The sequence below is a fragment of the Gracilinanus agilis genome, chromosome 4, assembly GCF_016433145.1.
Source record: "Gracilinanus agilis isolate LMUSP501 chromosome 4, AgileGrace, whole genome shotgun sequence".
Taxonomy (NCBI): Eukaryota; Metazoa; Chordata; class Mammalia; order Didelphimorphia; family Didelphidae; genus Gracilinanus; species Gracilinanus agilis.
This window is the reverse complement of record NC_058133.1, coordinates 232,356,574-232,365,914: the sequence shown is the minus strand read 5'-3', so window position 1 is coordinate 232,365,914 and position 9,341 is coordinate 232,356,574.

Here is a 9,341-nt window from a genome sequence, read left to right as displayed (position 1 = left end):
GCATCCCACAGAGTTTGGTAGGATGTCTCATCACTGTCATTCTCTTCAATGAAATTGTTCATTGTTTCTATGATTTCTTCTTTGACAAATTGGTTTTGGAGAATCATATTATTTAATTTCCAATTGGTTTTCGATTTGCCTGTCCATGTGCCCTTACTAATTATTATTTTTATTGCATTATGATCTGAGAAGGTTACATTTATTATATCTGCTCTTTTGCATTTGTTTGCAATGATTCTATGCCCTATTACATGGTCAATCTTTGTGAATGTACCATGTGCAGCTGAAAAGAAGGTGTATTCCTTTTTGTCCCTATTTATTTTTCTCCACATATCAATTAAATCTAATTTTTCTAGGACTTCATTCACCTCTCTTACCTCTTTCTTATTTATTTTTCAGTTTGATTTATCTAAATCTGAAAGAGGAATACTTAGATCTCCCACTATTATGGTTTTACTATCTATTTCCTTCTTGAGCTCTGCCAGTTTCTCCTTTATGAATTTGGATGCTATACCACTTGGTGCATATATATTTAGCAGTGTTATTTCCTCATTGTTTATATTGCCTTTAATCAGGATGTAATGACCTTCCCTGTCTTTTTTAATCATATCTATTTTTACTTTGGCTTTGTCAGAGATCATAATAGCCACTCCTGCCTTCTTTTTTTCATTTGATGCCCAAAAGATTTTGCTCAAGCCCTTAACGTTAAACTTTGTATGTCTACCCGCCTCAGATGTGTTTCTTGTAGACAACATGTGGTAGGATTTTGGTTTCTGATCCACTCTGCTATTTGCTTCCATTTAATGAGCAAGTTCATCCCATTCACATTGAGATTTACAACTATCAGTTGTGCATTCACTGACATTTTTGTATCCTCCCATAGACCCACCCCTTCTTCTTACACTATTTTCTTTTAAACCAGTGGTTTGCTTTGAGCCAGTATCCCTTGTCCCCTCCCTTGATTGACTTCCCTTTCTGCCCCCTCCCTTGTTATTCCCGTCTTTTTGTTTTTTAAAGGCCTAATGAATTCCCCCCCTTCTCCCCTCCCTTTTTTGACCTCCCCACTCCCCTGCTCCCTTTGGTTTATCCCTTCTGACTTTCTCAGTAGGGTTAGATAGAGTTTTTTATTCGAATGGATAATAAAGCTACTCTTCCCTCTTTGGGTTGATTACACTGAGAGTAAGGTTTGATTATTACCTCTTAATGCTCTCTTCCTCTCCTTGTTATAATAGTATTTGTCCCCTCTCCTTCCCATGCCCTCTTTGTGTGTAATAGAATATCCTATTTTTCTTATTTACTCAGATTTTTCTTGGTGTCCCCTACTATTCCCCCCTCTTTCCAACCCCCCATGTCATCTTAGACCATTTAGTATCCTGTCCTCTCCCTATGAATTATTCTTCTGGTTGCTATAATAGTGAATAGAGTTCACTATAGAGAATTATACATAGCACTTCTCTACATAGTAATACAGATAATTAGATCTTATTTAAGCCCTTAAAGAGTCAAATTTAAAAAATTATGAGTTTTCTTTTCCCTCTGTTTCTTATTTATCTTTTCATGTTTCTCTTGATTTTTGTGGTTGGGTATCAAACTTTCCATTTAGTCCTGGTCTCTTTTGTGCAAAAACTTGGAAATCTTCAATTTTGTTGAATGCCTATACTTTCCCCTAGAAGTATACAGTCAGTTTCGACGGGGAGTTGATCCGTGTCTGAAGGCCCAGCTCTCTTGCCTTTCTGAATATCATATTCCAAGCCTTGCGGTCTTTTAGTGTGGAGGCTGCCAGATCCTGTGTGATCCTGATTGGTGCTCCTTGATATTTGAATTGTCTCTTTCTGGCTTCTTGTAAGATTTTTTCTTTTACTTGAAAGCTCTTGAATTTGGCTATTATATTCCTAGGTGTTGACTTTTCTTGGTCCAGTGTAGAGGGTGATCTATGGATCCTTTCAATGTCTATATTGCCCTCTTGTTGTAGGACTTCAGGGAAATTTTGCTGAATAATTTCTTTAAGTATGGAGTCCAAGTTTCTATTAATTTCTGCTTTTTCTGGAAGACCAATGATTCTCAAATTGTCTCTTCTAGACTGGTTTTCTTGGTCTATCATTTTCTTATTGAGATATTTCATGTTTCCTTCTATTTTATCAGTCTTTTGACTTTGTTTTATTTGTTCTTGTTGTCTTGAGAGAGCATTGGCTTCTAATTGCTCAATTCTATCCTTTAGGAACTGGTTTTCCTTTTCAATATGGTCATTTCTGGTCTTCAGTTGACTTGCCTCACTTTCCAATTGTGAAATTCTGCCTTTTAAGCTATTATTTTCTTGCCAGATTTCTTCCATCTTCCTCAACATCTCATTTTTGAACTCTTCAATAGCTTGTGACCAGTTTTCATTATTTTGGGAAGGTTTGGATACTTGTTTGTCCTCCTCTGTTGTCTGGATTTTCCCTGTGTAAAAGTTGTCAAGTGTTCCAGAGTTTTTCTTGATAATCTTTTTCTTCTGGGGTTCTCAGGTTGCCATTGTTAGCCCCGCCCCTTTTCAGCTTTGTCTTCATACTCAGGGTCTGCCTGTGCTTTCTAAGCTCCCGAGGGCTCAGGTCTCCTTGTCCTCGGGATCAAGCCTCCTGGTAGTCCCCGGTCTGCCCCTCTGCCCAAGGCTCCTTCAGCCGTCTCAGGGGCTGCTTCCACAGCCTCGCTCCCGTCTGCGCCGCGTCCCCACTCAAGGTCCAAGCCTGAGCTCGAGATCTTTGTCCTCGCCTAGGGCACTGCCTTCACCCGCGCAGATGCTCAGGAAAGTCCCTGAGTTCAAGATCTTTGTCCGCGTCTAGGGCAATGTTTTCACCCGTCCAGACACTTGGGAAAGTCCGTGCCTGCTCCCCAGCCACTTGGGGTCCCAAGTCTTGCAGCTCTCAGGTACAAGCCCTGGGGCTGCTAGTGATTTGCTGGTTGCCCCAATCCTGCTTTCATTCTTGTGTGTTGGCCTTGGCGCTGTGCGTGGTGTGTGTGGGGTGGAGGGGCTTCTTCCTCTCGGGTTTTAGTGAGAGCTGTTTCACCCCTTTATAGGGTGGAAATGCCCCGATTCTGCGTACTTTCAATGCTGCTCCCTGTCGTGGGGTTCCTTCGTTCGTCTGGATTTGTTTTTATGTCCCCTTGAGGAGTCCTCTACGCTTCGGTTAGGAGAGATCAAGCAGCTGCTCCTTACTCTGCCACCATCTTTGGGAGGGATTTTTTAAAATCAAATTCATATCAAGAAGTAGGAGGGCATGATTGTAAGGATTAAGGTTTTTTTTGTTGGTTTTTTTTTTGTAAAGTGGATAGAATAAGAATTAAAAGGGACAAAAGGGACCTTTAGAAAAGTGGGCTAATTTGGAACTAGGAAGGCAAGAGGAGAGGCAATGGGGATACAAAGACAAAACAGAAAAAGTCTTGCTACTCAAGGAGCTTATTTTCTTAAATTCTTCACTCCTTATTTACTTTCTGAAGCTAATTTGTCTTTCCTCTAGACAAAATGCCTTCAAAGAAAAGGCTCCAATATTCTCATTAAATCATTCTCTTCACTTCCTTCACCTGAAGGTGAAAACATCACTACTCTATCCTTGACTGACAATAAAACATACCAGTAAAAAGTAGTTAACTTGTACTAGAGTCTTTAATCAAAGATTTAGTCTATTTTTCTTCCCCTTCTGAAACAAAATCTTAGGTTTTCTTGACAGAAAATTAATTGCTGCTGATTAAATTTCATTGATGATGGAACACAATTTCCCTGGAGTAATCCCACCCAGATGGCTGATTTTGGTCCCAACTTTCCAAATACTCTATGATGAATGAAAGCATTGGCAGGCCTGGGGATTCCTGGGATCTCTCATTGATTTGAAATCAAACTGATCCCCATTCAAACATGCAGCCTACAAAATACTATAGAATCCTGGACAAGTGTCCAATATTTGCTCTTTGGCCTTAATGAGATTCAATGAAATGATCTATCAGGTTCCTTCCAACTCTAAATTGTGATTCCATGACCTAAGAATGAGCTCAAGAGTGATCTTCCTGTTCACTTGAGGATTACCAAGGAACTTGAGAATTAATTCTTTTTTGCTCAAATACTAGGTCCTGAAACTTAATAAAACCCATTTTTCTTTTCTTCTTCCTTGTGACAATATGGAAAATCATTTCCATTTCCTAAGAATGAAAAGATTCTCCTGAGTTCCAGGTAGATAAAATTCATGCCACTAGGAGGACAGGGGCAGAGACATGAGATAGCTTTCAGTGAGGATTAAGTCTTTATAAAATATAACTGGATGATAAATATGGAAATGCAGACTTCAGATAATCAAAACTCTGCTTCTACATTAAAAAAAATACCCTGGCAGAAAAGGAAATTCTGCAAAGAAGAGGCACATTGGCTCGCAAAACTGGGAGGAGCTGGAGGAAAATAAAGTTACCCAGAAACTAAAGGAAAACAAAACCATGTCAAGTATGTGAAATTCTACAGAGCACCTGGGAACATAAAGATTTAAATCTGCCTGCTTATTTTTCATTCAGCACAAGGAGAATAACATCCAATGACCACTCCACTGTAAGGAAAGAAAGTAATTGGCAGGCAGCCAATCAGAGATGCAAACACCAGCTGCTGGATGGACCCACATGCACATCACCACCCTACCACCCCTTATTACAGCACTTCTGGCTTTTTTGCCAGCTGTTGTTTGGAAAAGAGTCAAATGGCAGAGAGCCATTATTAAGAGATGTTTGAGATGGAATGTGTTGGGGGTGGTAATCACTCATCATCCCCACTTGTTTTGAATACACATAGCCCAACAAGATCTGTACTAAGCTATTATGTCCCTAAGAAACCTCTTGTTAGATTCTTTCCTTGGTTCAGCTATATCCTCTGCCTGCCCAATATAAAATAATACTACCCCTTTGCCAAACTTAGGCAAATCATTCCTTAATACCCTAAACTATCCATCTTTCTCCTGCCTTCTTTCTAACCCCTTGTCTCAAACACAAGAAGCTCATCTACAAATATATACAAATATATAACATGTTTGGTAGAATAATAGTGAAGGGGTAAAGGCAGGAAATTGGTTTGTAAAAGCTGGGAAATGAAGTTCTCCAGGGTACTACTAACAGAGCTGAAATAAACTGCCAGTTGCCATATGTATGTGGTCTAACTTCAAGCCCTTGGCTCTCAGAATGGCACAGCAGGATGAGAAAGGAATCTTGGACAAGTCAGAACCCCTGTGTTCAGGGCCAGCCAATTATCACTATGCTTAAAGGTCACTTAAGGAAGAGAATTGACTTTTATAAAAATGATAATGAAAAAGTTACTGAATTCATTACAGAGCAGCAGAGACACTAAAAGATGGACAGATGAATACCATATAATGAATGGAACCATATGGCAGGTTGTTGACCCTGTCAGTCAAGGCAATGTCAGGATGGGCCACTCCTTAGTGAAAACTGTACAGTACATACAACTTCATGTAGAAGAAAGTGCTAGATTTTGATTCAGAGACTTTGGGCAAATTACTAAATAATTACTTTTGTCCTCAGTTTCCAAATCTATAAAATGGAAGGGTTGGACAAGATGACTTCAATGGTTCATTTCAGCTCTATATCTATTATCCAAGGAAACAAAATATAAACACCACACCATGAGTTTCAACATCATAATTTTGATGAGGAACCAGAGGTCAAAATCAGCATTGATATTCAATTCAATTGAATAACCCCTTGCTGAACATTTACTCTGGGGAATGTTGTATACTGTGGAATAATTGGAAGCAGATTAGTTTCCCTGAAATGTCTGTGAATGAAGAGAAGTCATGTGGAATGGGTCTGTAAAGGGATCAAGGAGTGAAACTGTGGAGGCCTTTAAATAATAAAAGAAGAAATTGTATTTTATTCTGTAGGAATCAAGAATCACTGAAGTTTCTTGGGGAGGGAAGGTAACATGGTCAGGCTGGTGCTTTAGAAATCATTGTGGATGCTGGGTGGAAAATAATTTGGAGAAGGGAAAAACTGGAAACAAAAGAGGCTCTTGGAAAAAAAAAACTAAAATAGGACAGGAGAGGCAGGCTGCTTGAAAGAGTAAGATCTCATTTTCCTAGTTAACATCTGAAGGTAGAAAAAAAAACCTTGCCCACTTAAAAGGGCTTTAAAAACAGTTTTATTGATGGTCTTTTTTACATCATTGTCACTTCTCAATGATTCTCCTATGACTCCTCAAGGTAGAACTCTTCCCCACAAGTCAAGTGATTGAACGCATTTGAGATTGTATGTAGACTCCTACCTTTCTGCCAAATAGTGGGAGGAATGGTTTACTATCATTCCTCTAAAATAATAATTGGGTATAAAACTGATTAAAAATTTGAACTCTTTTTTTTTTGTTCCACTTACTTCACTATATACAAATTTGTAGAAGTTCTCCACATTTCTGAATCCCTGATATATCTCATTATATTCATATGCCATAATTTGACCATCTATTTGCCAATCAATAGGTACTGGTTTTTTTCTACCATTTGTTTTTTAACTATAAAAACTACTGCTATCAATATTTTGCATAATGGGTGGTGGGACAGCTAGGTGATTTAATGGATAAAGAGCCTGGCTTAAAGAGGCACTTCCTACCTGTGTGACCTTGGGTAAGTCACTTAATCCCCATTGCTTAGCCCTTACTGATCTTCTGCCTTAGAACCAATACATAGTATTGATTCTAGAATGAAAGATAAGAGTTTTAAATATATATTATATATATTTTCTGTATAACTGGAAACTTTCCCTCTGTCTTTGATATTCTTTGGTGGTACATATTTGGGGTATGGTTTTTTGGTGCAATTCCAAATTGTTTCCCTAGAACAGAATTCACAGATCTACCAACAATGCCCCTGATATGCCTGTCTCCCTACTGACACTCTCTAAAATTCACAATTTCCATTTTTTTAGGTCGACTTTGTCAATATGATGGGTGTTTCAAATTATAATTCTTTCATTATTAGTGTACCTCATAGCCTAAGACAGTGATGGCGAACCTTTTAGAAGGGTGGGGAATGTGAGAAATGTTCTCAGCCATGCATGGAGAGGGGGAAAGGAACAGTCCAGCCCTCATCCCTCTGGCTTTCTAGTAACGAACTCTGGTGAATTCTATGCTGGGGCAACAGCATGGGTGCCCACAGAGAGGGCTCTGAGTGCCCCCTCCAGCACTCAGGTGTTCCATAGCTTTGCCACATTGGACCTAAGATCTTTATAACTATGGGTTCATAGAGCCCAACTCCAATTCTGGTGCTAGCCCAGAAATAAATTAGTTTTTCTTAGGCTCACTGCCTATGTCCCAATTTTATAGTTTGGAATATTGCCACAATATTGCTTAGGGATAACATGTCTAGGTTTCCCTAAACATAGGTGAGAGAATCCCTAACTCCCACCCAGTCATGCTATGTACTATATTGATACCAGGTAGGGTACAGGCTTTATTTTACTCTCCACAGAAAATTCCTCAGACAAAAAGGTCTCAGAGAAACCTATAAACACGGAAACACATAATTTGAAAATTGGAAAGGACCTCAAAAGCCGCCAATTCCAACTCATAAATGAAGGGAATTCCTATTATAATATACATGACAAATAGATATCTCTGTGTGACAACCTCCAAGGAGAGAACACCTTCCTAGGCTTTAAGTACAACATTTTACCTTTTGGTCAGTTCTAATTGTTAGGAAGCTTCTGCTAACATAAAGTGTAAATTAGCCTCTTTAAAAGTCAGGATTACAGACTTAGAGCTAGAAAATAATTTAAAGGCAGTCTCCTGCCCCTGGTTCTGTCCTCTGAGGCCCATCAGAATAAGTCAAATTTCTCTTCCACAGAACACCCTTTCAAATACTGTCAGTTCTTGCTTGATATGAGTGGACCATTCCTCAGACCTGCACCACCCTTCTTTGGACTCAGTGTGCCCCTCACTGCCTGCACCAGTCTGAGCAACTTTAATATCTGGGGCCCCCACAAGACAGTTATCACATCCTATAATTCTTCACTTCCTCCAAACCAAACATCCCAGTACCTTCAAGTAATTCTCATATAAAATGACCTCAGAGCCCTTCACCATCCTAGTTGTCCACCTCTGAATGCTTTTTAGTGTCCTCATTTCAAACTATGGTGACCTGAAATACACATAAGACTCCAGACTGGATCTTACAAAGAGAAGAAATCCCCAAATCTGTATGCTAAGACAGTAAGCATTTGTGCTAATCACTGGATATAAAGGGGGAAAAGCAAAAAAGCCACTGCTATGAAAAAGCTTTCAATATATCAGAGGAAACAACATATATAAAACATAAGGGTAGGAAGGAGTGAACCTATGGTTCTATTGGTATAGAATATGTAGGCAAGGAAATTCACTCTGCCAGTGCAAGGTAGTACCCATGTTGCAACTTACAATGTACATATGAGATGATCTTGGGGGAAGGACTAGCACCTAAGGAGATCAGGAAGGGCCTGCTCTAGCAAGTGATGCCTGAGCTGAGTTTTGAAGAAGCTCTGTTTTCTAAGAGACAAATGGGGAAAAGAAATAAATTCTCTGACATTTTGAAGACAGATGAATAAACATGTTCCATTAACCTCATTTACAATTAAGGGTAGGTAAAGTCCAAATCTTCTAGTCTCCCATCATGTGCCTCAGTCTTCTACTTGCAAATGCTACATTGGTGATACGTTAAAAGAAATATCCCACTTTTTTTTTTTTATTTAGAAAAATTTTCCATGGTTGCATGAATCATGTTCTTACTTTCCCCTTCACCCCACCAAAGCCCCCAGAGCCAACACGCATTTCTACTGGTTTTAACATGTGTCATCTATCAAGACCTATTTCCATATTATTGATAGTTGCATTGGTGTGGTCGTTTCGAGTCTACATCCCCAATCATGTCCGCCTCAACCCATGTGTTCAAGTAATTTCTTTTCTTCTGTGTTTCCTCTCCTGCAGTTCTTCCTCTGAATGTGGGTAGCGTTCTTTTCCATAAATCCCTCAGAATTGTTCTGGATCATTGCATTGCTGCTAGTACAGAAGTCCATTACATTCGATTTTACCACAGTGTATCAGTCTCTGTGTATAATGTTCTTCTGGCTCTGCTCCTTTCACTCTGCATCAATTCCTGGAGGTCTTTCCAGTTCACATGGAATTCCTCCAGTTTATTATTCCTTTGAGCACAGTAGTATTCCATCACCAGCATATCCCACTTTGGGAGGGGTTCTTAACTACTTTAGTATCATGCACCCCCTTTGGCAATCTAGTAAAGTCTATGGACTCCTTTTAAGAATAATATTTTAATTGCATTAATTTAAGAATAATA